Here is a 15,904-nt window from a genome sequence, read left to right as displayed (position 1 = left end):
ACGCCATCTTGGAACCAGCGCCTGTATACCTGTACGGTAAAATTCTGGACCAACCTGTTGGAGCCACTGTTTGGCAGCGTGCACAAGGGAGTCATCATCTTCAAACCTTATTCCACGAAGAGAGTCTTTCAGTTTCCCAAGAGATGATAGTCACATGGAGCAAGGTCAGGACTGTAAGACGGGTGTTTCAGTGTTGTCCATCCGAGTTTTACCGAGCGAGGTGGCGCAGTGGTTAGCACACTGGACTCGCATTCGGGAGGACGACGGTTCAATCCCGTCTCCAGCCATCCTGATTTAGGTTTTCCGTGATTTCCCTAAATCGTTTCAGGCAAGTGCCGGGATGGTTCCTTTGAAAGGGCACGGCCGATTTCCTTCCCCATCCTTCCCTAACTCGAGCTTGCGCTCCGTCTCTAATGACCTCGTTGTCGACGGGACGTTACACAACACTAACCTAACCTAACCATCCGAGTTTTCTGATCGCTCCCATGGTGTTTTGACTGACATGTGGCCGTGCATTGTCGTGCAACAGCAAAACATCCTGCTTTTGCCGAAGTGGTCGAACACGACACAGTCGAGCTTGAAGTTTCTTCAGTGTCGTCACATATGCATCAGAATTTATGGTGGTTCCACTTGGCATGATGTCCACAAGCAAGAGTCCTTCGGAATCGAAAAACACCGTAGCCATAACTTTTCCAGCAGAAGGTGTGGTTTTGATTTTTTTTTTCTTGGGTAAATTTGCATGATGCCACTCCATTGATTGTCTCTTCGCCTCTGCTGAAAAATGATGGAGCCATGTTTCATCACCTGTCACAATTCTTCCAAGAAATACAAAAAAATGGCTCTGAGCACTATGGGACTCAACATCTGTGGTTATAAGTCCCCTAGAACGTAGAACTACTTAAACCGAACTAACCTAAGGGCATCACACACATCCATGCCCGAGGCAGGATTCGAACCTGCGACCGTAGCAGTCGCGCGGTTCCTGACTGAGCCAAGAAATAGATCTCCACCATTCTCGTACTGTTCCAAAAGTTCGCTGCATACCGTTTTTCTTGTTTCTTTGTGAGCCACTGTCAGCATCCTTGGTACCCACCTGGCACAAACCTTTCTTAGCGCCAACACTTTCAGTATTCTGCAAACACTTGCTTCCCCTATCCCAACGTAGCGTGACAATTTTTTCACTGTGATGCGTCTGTCAGCAGTCACCAATTCGTTAACTCTCTGCACATTGTCTGGAGTATGTGCAGTACGAGGCCTGCCGCTGCGAGGACAAGCCTCAATATTGCCGTGCCCACTTTCATCATGTAACCTGCTTGCCCACCGACTAACTGTACTGCGATCGACAGCAGCATCTCCATACACCTTTTTCAACCTCTTATGGACGTCTCTCACTGTCTCGTTTTCACACCACAGGAATTCTATGACAGCACGTTGCTTCTGACGAACGTCAAGTGTAGCAGCCAACTTGGGGACATTCTGTGACGGCGCCACTCACGGGAACGGGTTGAACTAAGTTTGAAAACAAGTGGGAAGGATGTATCTACACACTGTAAAACTTTCACACATGCAGAATGAAAACTGTATTTTTACAAAAATAGTGTGCAATTCTTTTGGAGTGACTCTCGTACTTCAGAAGAGTCTAATTGTTGAAGGGGTCAGAGAGATATAGTCATAAGCCACATCAACTAGTTTTGACATACACCGACTTTAAAGTTTCATGGAAGTATAAAAATGTTGAAGACAAAATAGACACTTTCTTCTCGCTTAATTGTACTTTAATACAATTGTAAACCTTGTGCAAAATACATTATCTTCTTTCTGTTATGTAACATTAATTTGAGATTCATTTTAATTATGATGTGTTCGGAAATGGCTTATGACTGTGTCTCCCTGAAAATTAATTTAGAACAGGTTTTAAAGTTTTTATTTTGAAAATTATATAACAACTTGTAATTTTCAACAATTTTTGGACTTTCACGTACACACATACATTACAGATAAGTCAGTCTAATACTTTATTTTACATTGTAAATGTGAAATCAAGGAAGTTCTTCTATGTTAACATCGTTCACATTATTTCCAGCACATGACCGGAAAAAGCTTTGATAGGCTGCAGGTATGTACGCCACAAGAGACGGTATGCCATCAGTCTTTTTCTGATTAATTTGAAGTGGCTTTCTATATTTTACTGGCATCTGAAATGGATCTGTTCAGCAGTTCTTCCTTTCCTCTTGCTACGTATATCCACTGACATGAAGGTTCCTATACCTGAGTAGCAGTGCTTCACACTTAGCGTGCGGGGATCTTTACACTCACTTAAATTGAGTCGCCTCACTAAAACGAATGGGACCTCCAGATGGGAGTAGAGTGGGTATCAAGATCAATGACTTCAGATCACCCAAGTCTCTGAAGTCTTGTCTGTGCATTTTCGTCGCAATGAATTTTTTGGGCTAGCAGATTTGACTACTTCTGCCCATTCATCTGGCGTGTATACTACTGGATGTCTGTTTCTCACATAAATTTCAGTGCGACCAAAATCACGACCGCAAGGAAGTCTAGTATGACCTACCACGGGAAAATAATGCTGCACGGATTCAAATCTTTTGGTGGCAATGAGAGTCCTTTCCAGGGCAATAAGAGACAAATTCTTTGCCTGGTCCTTACAGTAATCTGTGATTATGTGGAGATTTTTGGCATGTGTGTTAGTTATCTCCAAATATTTTAATAAATAGCTCCCATCTCCATCTGAACCCCTTCGTCCGTCCTTCTCCCTCCACAGAAACATGTATCCCTTATTTGACCCACAATCGTGAATACTGTAGTTATACGTCCATATTTTTCTTTTGTAGACTGCTGCGACATCTGTTAGTTTTGGCGTGGAAAACGTTTGTAGCAAGTCCATTGTTATTACGTGGCTGTCTTTCACATTCTCTTTAGCCACAGAAGTTAAAGACAGGATCATATTTTGCCCTCTCTCAACCTTTCTTAGATGCAACTCATGTTGTTTTTTCCTTTGTGTAATTTCTTCTGCACATAATTCTGGGTTACTCGTTGCTATTAGAAAGGCATCACATGTTGAACATGTGTCGCCTTTCGGTAAGTTGAGGCCTATGTTAATATCGGACACAAAAATTGCCATGAATTTGCCTTGTGAGACAGTAGGGACACTTTTTTTCTTGCAGTATTCGGAGTATTTGTTCCGAAATAAAGATGCAATTGTGAGATCACATCCAAAATACACTTTTTTGAGGTTCTGCTGCCTGCTGTAGTGACTGTTATATTTTGAGAAAGTCTCTGACACCTTGCTCGGCTTCGTCTTGAAATTTATGTGGATGATTGCCATGTTTGCCTGAAAGAAAAGGGCACGTCAATTAATACATTACTTCGTGTTGTTATTATACTTCAACATTATTTTATGTGGTTAAAATGGATACCTTATAGTAAAATGGTATATACAAACCTCTTCCATCTTCTTTTGGAACTGCGCGACCAAACTTCATTTGCTGTTGTAAATTCCGCACTCTTCTTGTGCGGTTCTGTAAACCATGAACTCTGAGGAAAGCTTGCTTGCGTATCGTGACTTCCATTCCATTTACTTTCACGTTGTATGAAAATGTCATAGCTCTAGATGAAATTTGCTTTATAGTCTTTTTTGGATATCTGTGAAACAAAGAAATGTGAAGCAGAACAAGGTAAAGTAAATTCGTGACAGCTGGTCCATTCGTGTTTAAAAAAAGTGAAATGTATCTTCGCTATTTTGGTACCATTTTCATAGAGCACATTAGGTAAGTATTATGGACATTAAGGTTTCCTGTGTCCCAAAACGAGTGGAAAATATTTTCTTCTTCTGCGATTCCTTTCCTATAGCAGTTATTTGAACAACTACAGGGACTTTTCAAAGATGCTGACTCAACTGTCTCGTTTGTTTTAGAAGGCACATACTGCTGACCTGATTTACGTCGACGTTTGGCTTTAAATTTTTTCCACTGATCAATGTTACACTTTCTTTTTCTTGAAGAGCTTGGTTTCTGGGGTGATACTTCATTTGCTCTAATTATTTCAAGCTGTAATATGGATAGAATAATAGTCACAGAACTTCCGTGACATATAGTCACAAGCCACAGAAATCATTAGTTCAAATAGTTCAAATGGTTCTGAGCACTATGGGACTTAACATCTGTGGTCATAAGTCCGCTAGAACTTAGAACTACTTAAACCTAACTAACCTAAGGACATCACACACATCCAAGCCCGAGGCAGGATTCGAACCTGCGACCGTAGCAGTCGCGCGATTCCGGACTGCGCGCCTAGAACCGCTAGACCACCGCGGCCGGCTGAAATCATTAGTTGCCGCTGAAGTGGCACTGACAATAAAAAATATTCTTTTAAGTTTGTAACCGTGAAAACTATATTATTATTAGAATCAGCGGCCATTAAAATTAGACTCTATAGATGTCTCATTAATACAAAAGGCGATGATCATCTGTGAGAGCAATGTTATGAGAAACAAAGTCACAATCCACTCAACAATGATCACCAGTAAAAAATATTTTTGTGTACTTACCGTAACATCTTCTGAGCTAGTACTGTTGCTTGATGGACACCAAGACTCATCACCATCACTGTCAAAAGGATCAGAATCCTCATTTACAGTATTGTCTCTGCCATGTGCGCCTAGAATGCGCGGAGGACCTTCTGATGCACATGAGCATTCAACCATTTTGATGTGGCTTGTGACTACGTGTCTTCTGAAAATGACAGCAGGTAGCTAAGTACAGTATTACACAACGTCATCACCTGATACCTGTTGGAGAAAAACGGAACTTCTTCGGTCCAAGATGAGGAGGCCATCGTTAAGAATGTCTGTCATAGCGTGAATATCTCAATTTCGACAAAAGTGTGGCTTTCTTGACAGTATGTTTAAATGCGTGCAAGATCTTGATAGCTCACGACGAAGTTAACACCTTTAGTGGGTACGTTTTTAATTACGTATTGATTTCCCGTGGGCCCTGCAGGGAGCCGAGCGGTCGCGAACTGCGACGGAGAAGCCGACACGAGGCCTACGAGAAAGACAGGCCGCGGCGCTCACTCGCTCACATCGGCAGACAAACTACGTTTCTATACCTGTTAACTCGTAAGCAGGCATTTCAGTACAAATGAAAACTATATCTTCTACTGGAATCCGCTATTATGGAATCTTACTGTTATAAGTCCTATAATGATCGGATGTCCATAGGCCTACTTATAATTTGTTACGGTTATAGTGGCGTACAATAAAATGAAATCGTGATAAAATGATTATCAGTTGCATAAGGCACCACTTCTTGTATGAAATGAGTACTGTTAAGCAGAAGAGACTAAATGCTATAAACAAGCCGTTATACCATTTATATCGAGTATTGATCTTAAATTAAATTTTCTTCTAGTACTGTTAATCAGTAAGACTTCATAATAGCAGATTCAAGTGGAGGATGCTATTCTCGATAGTACTTACACACCCAACTGCGAGTTAACAGGTTTAGAAACGCATTTTGTCTGCTGAGCTGAGCGAGCGAGCGAGCGAGTTCAGGCAACACCACCTAGACAACAGGCCTGCGCGCACACTTGTGACGTCACATACTGATGGCCAGGTCTGTATCGGAACGCTCCTGTTAAGCACTCTGCAGCTATACGAACTTTACGAGTCTTAGAGCTGAGACCGCATAGGGATTTCTCGTGCTTTCCTCTTCTACGTGGCCTTGTAATGAAAGTATGGAAATTTATATAATTGCGTAAAGTAACTGAATAAAACTGCCCTATGTTATTTCAAGATGTAAAATTATTTTGACGATTTGCCTTAAATACGCGTTTCTAGGCTTGAATAGAAACTGTAATTTTAAATTCTGTCTTTTACCTCAGGATCTACGTTTTCTTGCAGTAAAAAATCGGCAGTATGCAACAACAAGCAGACGTTTTCGGTTTTACATAAAGCAGCTGGAGCTCCTACAGAATTTAAGAATTTGTTTCCCCGGTTGTTTTCGTAGATTTTCCTCTCCACTTCAAAATTTGCTGACCTCACACGAAACTCAGATCATTCGACGAAATGCATCACCTCCTGACATAATGTTTAATAAATCAAAAAACCCGAAAAAAATATTTTATTTTCCTGTTTCTCCAGAACTTTAGAACCTTAAACAAGGAAAGATTGTTTCTCCTATATCCTTGACTGAAATTTGTGCCACAGAGTGCTGTTAAATTTAATCACAATGCACTTACCTCGAAATTCTGCTTTATATACTGCTTAATCTGTCGAACACTGAAGTCATTAAAACAATTTTCTAAGTTGGCTTACTCAAATTGAAATTATTTCCGAATAACTGTATATGTAAAACTGAACAAAATCATTCTGTAGCTCTTCGAAATAAAAGTACTGGAAACTCAACAATCTGGTATGAATGATAAGGAATACTAAACATTTTCGAGCCACACTAATTAATATAACTATTCTGTGTGACAATAGTTGCAAATATGAGAGACATTTCACAGCCAGCTTCGTATTAACCTCGCAGCAATGGTCCAGAATTAAGGAACAAATTATACTGGTACATGATACGTAACTGCTTTTAAAAAGAATTGTTAAATGTGGTCCAATGGAAACAAATAACACGCTATAAATTTTTTGTCATTTACTTACCCTTGAATGATGCGTAGACAAATTCCTGTCTGGGAATAGCTGCAATCTAGCGATTTCTCAACTTCACACACTTGGGAAATCGAAACATGTGCACTTTCATGCCTTTTTGGGATTTATAATTTCCCTGGCAAAAGGGAACGCAACACTTGTATCCCATATTTCGAAGAACTGTAGGCGAATACTGTATGAAATCTCTATCAGTTTCACGTGGCACACACTTTCAACACAACATACTTGTCAACAGGGCTGCCGACTAAAGATAAGATGGCCAACACTTCGTGACGTCACGTGCCAATATGGCCGCTGTGCGTAGGCCTAGCATCTAGAAGGCTTTGGTTCAGGACTACCTTCGTGACGTAAGCACCGCGGCGACGTCACAAGCTCGTTGCAGCGCTCGTATTTCTAGTGGGGCCCGTTGTGTTGTCTGTGACGTGATCGTACCAGCGTAGATGCAAGCGCGTGATTATTAAAGTATTACCTTTGTGCTTCTGTTCATCAGAGATAACGGTATCGTCAGCGGCTCCCCAAGGAAGTTTGACAGAAACGCTGTGGTTTTCTATACACATAAACGATCTCGCGGGCTGATGATGATGTGGTGTACGGGAAGGTATCAAAGTTGAATGACTGTAGGAGGATGTAACATGACGTAGAAAAAATTTATAGTTTGTGTGATGAATGGCAGCTAGCACTAAATGCAGAAATATGTATGTTAATGCGGGTGAGTAGGAGAAACAAACCAGTAATGTTAGGATACAGCATTACTAGAATCCTGCTTGAGCGCAGTGCGGAACCGCGCGACTGCTACGGTCGCAGGTTCGAATCCTGCCTCGGGCATGGATGTGTGTGATGTCCTTAGGTTAGTTAGGTTTAAGTAGTTCTACGTTCTAGGGGACTGATGACCACAGATGTTAAGTCCCATAGTGCTCCGAATCATTTTTAATTCTGCTTGACAAAGTCACGTCGTTTGAATGTCCGGACGTAACGCTGAAATGGAGCAAGCAGGTAAGGATCGTGGTAGGGAGGGTGAATGGACGACTCCGGTTTATTGGGAGGGTTTTTGGGAAAGTGTGGTTCATCTATAGAGGAGACCGCATGTAGGGCACTGGTATGACCTGTTCTTGAGTATTTGGCATCCGCATCAGGTTAGATTTAAAGGAAGACACTGAAGCAGCTCAGAGGCGGGCTACAACATATGTTCTCAGTAGGTTCGATCTACAAAAAAGTATTACCGAGGTGTTTCGGGAACACAAATGCGAGTCCCTGGAGGCAAGGCAACGTCCTTCTCGAGAAACACTACTGAGGAAATTTAGAGAACCATAATCAGAAGCTGACTGCAGAGCGATTCAACTGCTGCCAACATATGTTTCGTGTAAGGACCAAAAAGATGAGATATGAGAAATTAGGACTCGCACGGAGGCATATAGGCATAAGTTTTCCCTCGCTCTATTTGCGAGTGTATCAAGAAAGCCAATGCTACAGTCCAGGTATGGCGGGAACGTGAGATACTCTTTCCACAACTGATTTTAAATGAACAATAACAACTGCGGCAGACAAAGCGTTGTGTAGCTTTGAATTTACACTCGTGTCCCAACCGATCCTCATCCTCTTAGTGTGCAATTTATTCGAGGAAACAGTGGTCAGCAACTTGTGGCAGCTCGCTTTGCTCACTGCCATTAAAGCTGACCTGTTCGAGCAAACTCAAGACAGAAAAATTCAGTTTCAGCGCTCAAAGCGATCTGTAACAACTTGCTTTTGCTACGCAAGCTGACGCGATACCGGCCGAAGAGCAGTTCTGGTTGGAATTTATTTACAGGTTATATGCGACACAGCCAGAGCCCACACGAAAAAAGAACGATACGAAAGAAAACTAAGAGCAAGTAGAAAAGTCAGTACAATGTTGACAATTATGTGACAAAGGATTAAAAATAAAAAATTACACTGAAATGAACTAATTGAAAATATAATAATCAGAATTATTTTGGTAAATATTTAAAAATAAAAAATAAAATATTTTCACTCGACAGGGTTCGATCCCAGGACCCAGTACATCAAACTGTAACTTTACTTCTGCGTCATAAAAGACCTTATCTTTTTTTTTTACATTTATTTAGACCCAGTTGCAACGATCATTTGCTGCCTACAAAGTATTCCGTTTCATGAAGTTTACCTACTGTAGGCCGATCTCTGTGTCGATAATAAATGAATATATGAAGGAGAATCGTGTCTTGTGCGAAAGAATCACGTGGTCTTTGGGTAGTGATGTGTACGAAATGTGCGTTTTTTCGTTGCAGTCGGTTTGTGTGTATGTTGTTTTGGGCGTGCTCATCATGTGTCATCCGAAATAAAAGAGCCGGACGCAGGATTCGGGATTTAAAGACAAAAAGGGAAAAAAACAAACAAACAAGGATCTGGAAGTAAACTGACGGTGTGTCGCGCTAGTTTGGCAACGATGAACAGTTCAGGCCTGACGTTGAGCGCTCTGTTTGGATGAAGATACGTGAAATGTCAACTATCAAATAATTTTAATCAGACTGTAGTAATTGTATATGAACCTTCCGCCACGCCCCGTATGGTGGCTTCTCGACTACATACGTAGCTGTTGATGTAAATCTATAAGTTGATGTATCGTGGAAACACGTTTAGCTACGACGTTGATTGGGATGTCATAGTGAAAAGCTTGCCTAGCACTGACAGTAGCCAAAGTGACACAATAAAAGTATTCGCACACATGTAAGTGAAAATCGCTATTAAATAAATAATTACAAAATAATCAATGTTTTCGTCTCACATGACTCGTAAATATGCTCTGAATTTCATAAAACGTAGTCAAAGGAAAGTTCGCGTCCAAAGGAATCAAGAAAACCTAAGAAGTCCAGCGCGGAACGTATGCGAGAGGAAATGCAATGTCGAAAAGGAAATGGAAAAAAGGCACAAAGTGATTACGTAGCTGGACCGTCGATTATACGGGAGTACAGGGGCCAGTGACAGTCCAAACTTGTGATTTGTCTGTTATTTAAGCGTTATACTACTGTGTATAGCAATTGTACTGAGAGAACTGATGTTAATGCGAAACATTTGTTATGATTTTCCCCCGAAGTCTTCACAAAAAATTTGCGGCGCAAAATACATGATACATGAACAATAACAATATCGAAAATAGCAAGGACTTATAGAAAATTAAAAGTTACGTTCGACACAAGATACTTTTCATTTGGTTTCCTCAGGACCCTGCCACAAGGTTCGCCTAGTTCAGAAAATGTTCCAGCCAGAAAATGGCAGCAGTCCTCAGGGTGAGTGCAGCTGTTGCCAACAAGTAACCCGACATTGTTGTAGAGGATACAGGTGAGACTATTGAGTAAGGGAGAGGCAAACAAAGAAAGACGCTTCAACAACAAAAGATATAACGGAAGGACAGACTTCAGCGAACGTCGGCGAAACCTACTCAAAGAACAAATCCCCTCGTTTACATGTCGCAGTCTGCAGACCTCTGCTCACAATCCTAGTGCTTGAGAGATACTTTAATGATATGTGTACCCTTCTGTTTTATGTTATATAAATTATGCAGGTGTTAAAGTTTGGTTCTGTTTTAGGTTTTAAATCAATTGAAGGGTGGGCTAGGGGGCAGCTCTGAAATACGACGCATTCTACACTCCTGGAAATGGAAAAAAGAACACATTGACACCGGTGTGTCAGACCCACCATACTTGCTCCGGACACTGCGAGAGGGCTGTACAAGCAATGATCACACGCACGGCACAGAGGACACATCAGGAACCGCGGTGTTGGCCGTCGAATGGCGCTAGCTGCGCAACATTTGTGCACCGCCGCCGTCAGTGTCAGCCAGTTTGCCGTGGCATACGGAGCTCCATCGCAGTCTTTAACACTGGTAGCATGCCGCGACAGCGTGGACGTGAACCGTATGTGCAGTTGACGGACTTTGAGCGAGGGCGTATAGTGGGCATGCGGGAGGCCGGGTGGACGTACCGCCGAATTGCTCAACACGTGGGGCGTGAGGTCTCCACAGTACATCGATGTTGTCGCCAGTGGTCGGTGGAAGGTGCACGTGCCCGTCGACCTGGGACCGGACCGCAGCGACGCACGGATGCACGCCAAGACCGTAGGATCCTACGCAGTGCCGTAGGGGACCGCACCGCCACTTCCCAGCAAATTAGGGACTCTGTTGCTCCTGGGGTATCGGCGAGGACCATTCGCAACCGTCTCCATGAAGCTGGGCTACGGTCCCGCACACCGTTAGGCCGTCTTCCGCTCACGCCCCAACATCGTGCAGCCCGCCTCCAGTGGTGTCGCGACAGGCGTGAATGGAGGGACGAATGGAGACGTGTCGTCTTCAGCGATGAGAGTCGCTTCTGCCTTGGTGCCAATGATGGTCGTATGCGTGTTTGGCGCCGTGCAGGTGAGCGCCACAATCAGGACTGCATACGACCGAGGCACACAGGGCCAACACCCGGCATCATGGTGTGGGGAGCGATCTCCTACACTGGCCGTACACCACTGGTGATCGTCGAGGGGACACTGAATAGTGCACGGTACATCCAAACCCATCGTTCTACCATTCCTAGACCGGCAAGGGAACTTGCTGTTCCAACAGGACAATGCACATCCGCATGTATCCCGTGCCACCCAACGTGCTCTAGAAGGTGTAAGTCAACTACCCTAGCCAGCAAGATCTCCGGATCTGTCCCCCATTGAGCATGTTTTGGACTGGATGACGCGTCGTCTCACGCGGTCTGCACGTCCAGCACGAACGCTGGTCCAACTGAGGCGCCAGGTGGAAATGGCATGGCAAGCCGTTCCACAGGACTACATCCAGCATCTCTACGATCGTCTCCATGGGAGAATAGCAGCCTGCATTGCTGCGAAAGGTGGATATACACTGTACTAGTGCCGACATTGTGCATGCTCTGTTGCCTGTGTCTATGTGCCTGTGGTTCTGTCTGTGTGATCACGTGATGTATCTGACCCCAGGAATGTGTCAATAAAGTTTCCCCTTTCTGGGACAATGAATTCACGGTGTTCTTATTTCAATTTCCAGGAGTGTATTTACACAGTCCAGTCACGTTAATGTGACCCCCATCAAAAACCTGGACAACCACATTTTGCAGCGCGGACGTGCAGGAAGAGAATCGACGAGGTTCTGGAAAACACCGACCGGGATATCGGTCCATGCTCACTCCGGTGTCATGAGCAAATGCTCTACGGTTCTCGGCTGACGATCGATGGCTCGAACAGCCCAGTGGAGGTAGGATCATAGATTCTCGCATCGGTTTTTATCCTGGGATTTTGGTGGAGAGAGGAGTACGGTGAACTCATCATGGTGCTCTTGAAACGAAGCACGTCCACTGCTGTGTGACACGCTGCATTATCCTGCTGGTTGATGCCATAATGCCGTGGAAGACAGAAACTGTATGTACGGGTGGACACGGCTCCCAAGCATAGAAGCCTATTTTTTTTAATGCACTGTGCCTTCCAGAGTGACAATATCGCGCAGGAAATGCTACGAAAACAGTCCCCAGTCCGTGACACTCGCTCCTCCAGCCCGAACCCGTCAGACGGTTGTTGCAGAGCTGCACACACCAATGGCCGTCTGTCCGATGGAGTATTAAAACGTCACTCATCTTGAAAGGCGACCTGTGACATCTCAGTGGACGTTCAGCTGCGGTACTGGTGCGCAAATTGCAGCCTTCGTCGCCGACGAACAACCACTATGTGAGAGGAGGATAACGGACAAGCTGGGCACCAGACACATTAACACACGGGGTCGAAGAGTTTGGCGGAGCGACATCTGTTTTGTCGCTATTTGAACAAGTGCCCTCCGGCAACGAATGATGGACCACGTGGAATTACAGTTCATCCAACTACAAAGCGAGTGGAAACGGCAATCAATTTTACTATGTCGTGAGGCGGCGAATTACGATGTGACCGTTCGATGTTATAATTTCGCTACCCAATGATCAAGCACGTACACTGTTACTAGCATGGGGCATACTACATGGTCTAAGAACCCCGCACAAAGAAACCTTTTTACAGTTCAATTTTTAGATCAAAATAAATCACTCGCTTTTGAATATACTTCGTTGCGCGATAGAATTTATACTTTGGAACTGTTGATGAGACTTTGTAGCTTACGACACTACGTGGCTTTGTACAAAGGAAGGGAGCCTACTCTGTTTCATCACAAAATTTCCGAAATAAACGAGAAAGCAATCATTGCGTACATTCGTTTCCCTATATGATCTGAAGCGTGAAATAAAAAAGAATTAGTTCAAATATTCAAATACCTTTCTTCTTGTGAACACCCGACTGAGGGCACGTTTGCTCACTTACCCGTCTTCTGTTGAACTTCCAGAATATGGCGGGTACCCGGAGCTATTCCTGGCTCCCGGTGGAGGGGGTGGCCGAACCACTTGGCCGTGACCAACCTCTCCACCCCAGATCTCATGATACTGGAACGTCTTCGATTTCGACCTGCCTGTGCTGTATCTCTGATCCCTTACCCAGGAATAAGGTTGGCACTCACTACTACACTACAGAACTACTTCTGCTGTTCACCAACTAGTATTCTACATCTACATCCATACTCCGCAAGCCACCTGACGGTGTGTGGCGGAGGGTACCCAGATTACCTCTATCGGTTCTCCCTTCTGTTCCAGTCTCGTATTGTTCGTGGAAAGAAGGATTGTCGGTATGCTTCTGTGTGGGCTCTAATCTCTCTGATTTTATCCTCATGGTCTCTTCGCGAGATATACGTAGGAGGGAGCAATATACTGCTTGACTCTTCGGTGAAGGTATGTTCTCGAAACTTTAACAAAAGCCCGTACCGAGCTACTGAGCGTCTCTCCTGCAGAGTCTTCCACTGGAGTTTATCCATCATCTCCGTAACGCTTTCACGATTACTAAATGATCCTGTAACGAAGCGCGCTGCTCTCCGTTGGATCTTCTCTATCTCTTCTATCAACCCTATCTGGTACGGATCCCACACTGCTGAGCAGTATTCAAGCAGTGGGCGAACAAGCGTACTGTAACCTACTTCCTTTGTTTTCGGATTGCATTTCCTTAGGATTCTTCCACTGAATCTCAGTCTGGCATCTGCTTTACCGACGATCAACTTTATATGATCATTCCATTTTAAATCACCCCTAATGCGTACTCCCAGATAATTTATGGAATTAACTGCTTCCAGTTGCTGACATGCTATTTTGTAGCTAAATGATAAGGGATGTATCTTTTTATGTATTCGCAGCACATTACACTTGTCTACATTGAGATTCAATTGCCATTCCCTGCACCATGCGTCAATTCGCTGCAGATCCTCCTGCATTTCAGTACAATCCTCCATCGTTACAACCCCTCGACACACCACAGCATCATCCGCAAAAAGCCTCAGTGAACTTCCGATGTCATCCACCAGGTCATTTATGTATATTGTGAATAGCAACGGTCCTATGACACTCCCCTGCGGCAAACCTGAAATCACTCTTACTTCTGAAGACTTCTCTCCATTGAGAATGACATGCTGCGTTCTGTTATCTAGGAACTCCTAAATCCAATCACACAATGGGTCTGATAGTCCATATGCTCTTACTTTGTTCATTAAACGACTGTGGGGAACTGTATCGAACGCCTTGCGGAAGTCAAGAAACACGGCATCTACCTGGGAACCCGTGTCTATGGCCCTCTCAGTCTCGTGGACGAATAGCGCTGATTCCTACAGAGTAGATTTCTAGTCTCCAGAAAAGTCATTATACTCTAACATAATACGTGTTCCAAAATTCTACAACTGATCGACGTTAGAGATATAGGTCTATAGTTCTGCACATCTGTTCGACGTCCCTTCTTGAAAACGGGTATGACCTGTGCCCTTTTCCAATCCTTTGGAACGCTACGCTCTTCTAGAGACCTACGGTACACCGCTGCAAGAAGGGGGGCAAGTTCCTTCGCGTATTTTGTGTAAAATCGAACTGGTATCCCATCAGGTCCAGCGGCCTTTCCTCTTTTGAGCGATTTTAATTGTTGCTCTATCCCTCTGTCGTCTATTTCTATGTCTACCATTTTGTCATCTGTGCGACAATCTAGAGAAGGAGCTACAGTGCAGTCTTCCTCTGTGAAACAGCTCTGGAAAAATACGTTTAGTATTTCGGCCTTTAGTCTGTCATGCTCTGTTTCAGTAGCATTTTGGTCACAGAGTGTCTGGACATTTTGTTTTGATCCACCTACCGCTTTGACATAAGACCAAAATTTCTTAGGATTTTCTGCCATGTATAGTACATAGAACTTTACTTTCGAATTCATTGAACGCCTCTCGCATAGCCCTCCTCACACTACAATTCGCTTCGCGTAATTTTTGTTTGTCTGCAAGGCTTTGGCTATGTTTATGTTTGCTGTGAAGTTCCCTTTGCTTCCGCAGCAGTTTTCTATCTCGTTTGTTGTACCACTGTGGCTGTTTTCCATCACTTACGATCTTGCTTGGCCACGCTTTATGGAAAGATGGGAGGAGGATTAGCAATGTTCACGTGCATTCAAGTAGAAGCAATACACGATACACGACGTGTATGAATATGTATAATGAAGCCTAACACATTCTCCATCCGTCCACATGTGGTTCGGCTGCACCCGCGGCTGGCCGCGTCTCCAGTAGATTGGCGGCGGGGCCGCCTCAATTTGCATTCCCAGTGTGATCGAGCAGCGAAACCTGCTGCTTATGGAGTGGTAACTGCTATACCGTTTCAGTTTGAACTTGATCACGTCATCATCACTGGCTTCTCTGGGACGAGACTTAGATTATGGTGAGAATCTGTCGTTGGGATGCAATCGAATCATATCTTCGCTAATATTTCATTAATTTCAGGCTGACTACTCATGACTTGGTGGAGAGGGAGTTCTATTTTCTGTATGACTAAGCTATCATTGGCTCCGTCTCGCGGATATTCTGGGGCGGCGGGTGGAATTATGTTGTTATATAATATGTACAATGTAATATAGAAAAGATGCATTTCCCAACCATATGTGGGGCGGCAGGTAGAATTATTGTTATTTAAATGTTCCTATTATTTATTTAATGCTGTTTGCCGTTCTCAACACTGGCTCTCTAACTACAATATTGGCAACCAGAAAGTGATTAGCAAAACGTGAAGCCTGTAATTAAAATTCCTAGTGCCTACTTCATCTGAGAAATGCACTTATAGCTACAGCTTATAACTCTGAGGAATTAGG

The 15,904-nt window shown here is 43.7% G+C and overlaps 1 long non-coding RNA gene across 1 annotated transcript in view; it reads left to right on the top strand.

Moving 5' to 3' along the window:
• Positions 1-261: 261 nt before the first annotated feature.
• Positions 262-15,904, top strand: part of LOC126195362 (uncharacterized) — a 398,017-nt gene continuing 382,374 nt past the window's right edge. Inside the window, exon 1 of the long non-coding RNA XR_007538594.1 lies at positions 262-298. This is a non-coding gene — a long non-coding RNA (uncharacterized LOC126195362). The remainder of the gene's footprint in view (positions 299-15,904) is intronic.

This window comes from Schistocerca nitens, chromosome 7, assembly GCF_023898315.1.
Source record: "Schistocerca nitens isolate TAMUIC-IGC-003100 chromosome 7, iqSchNite1.1, whole genome shotgun sequence".
Classification (NCBI taxonomy): Eukaryota; Metazoa; Arthropoda; class Insecta; order Orthoptera; family Acrididae; genus Schistocerca; species Schistocerca nitens.
The sequence above is the reverse complement of the archived record's forward strand: the minus strand, read 5'-3'. Positions and strand labels throughout refer to the sequence as shown.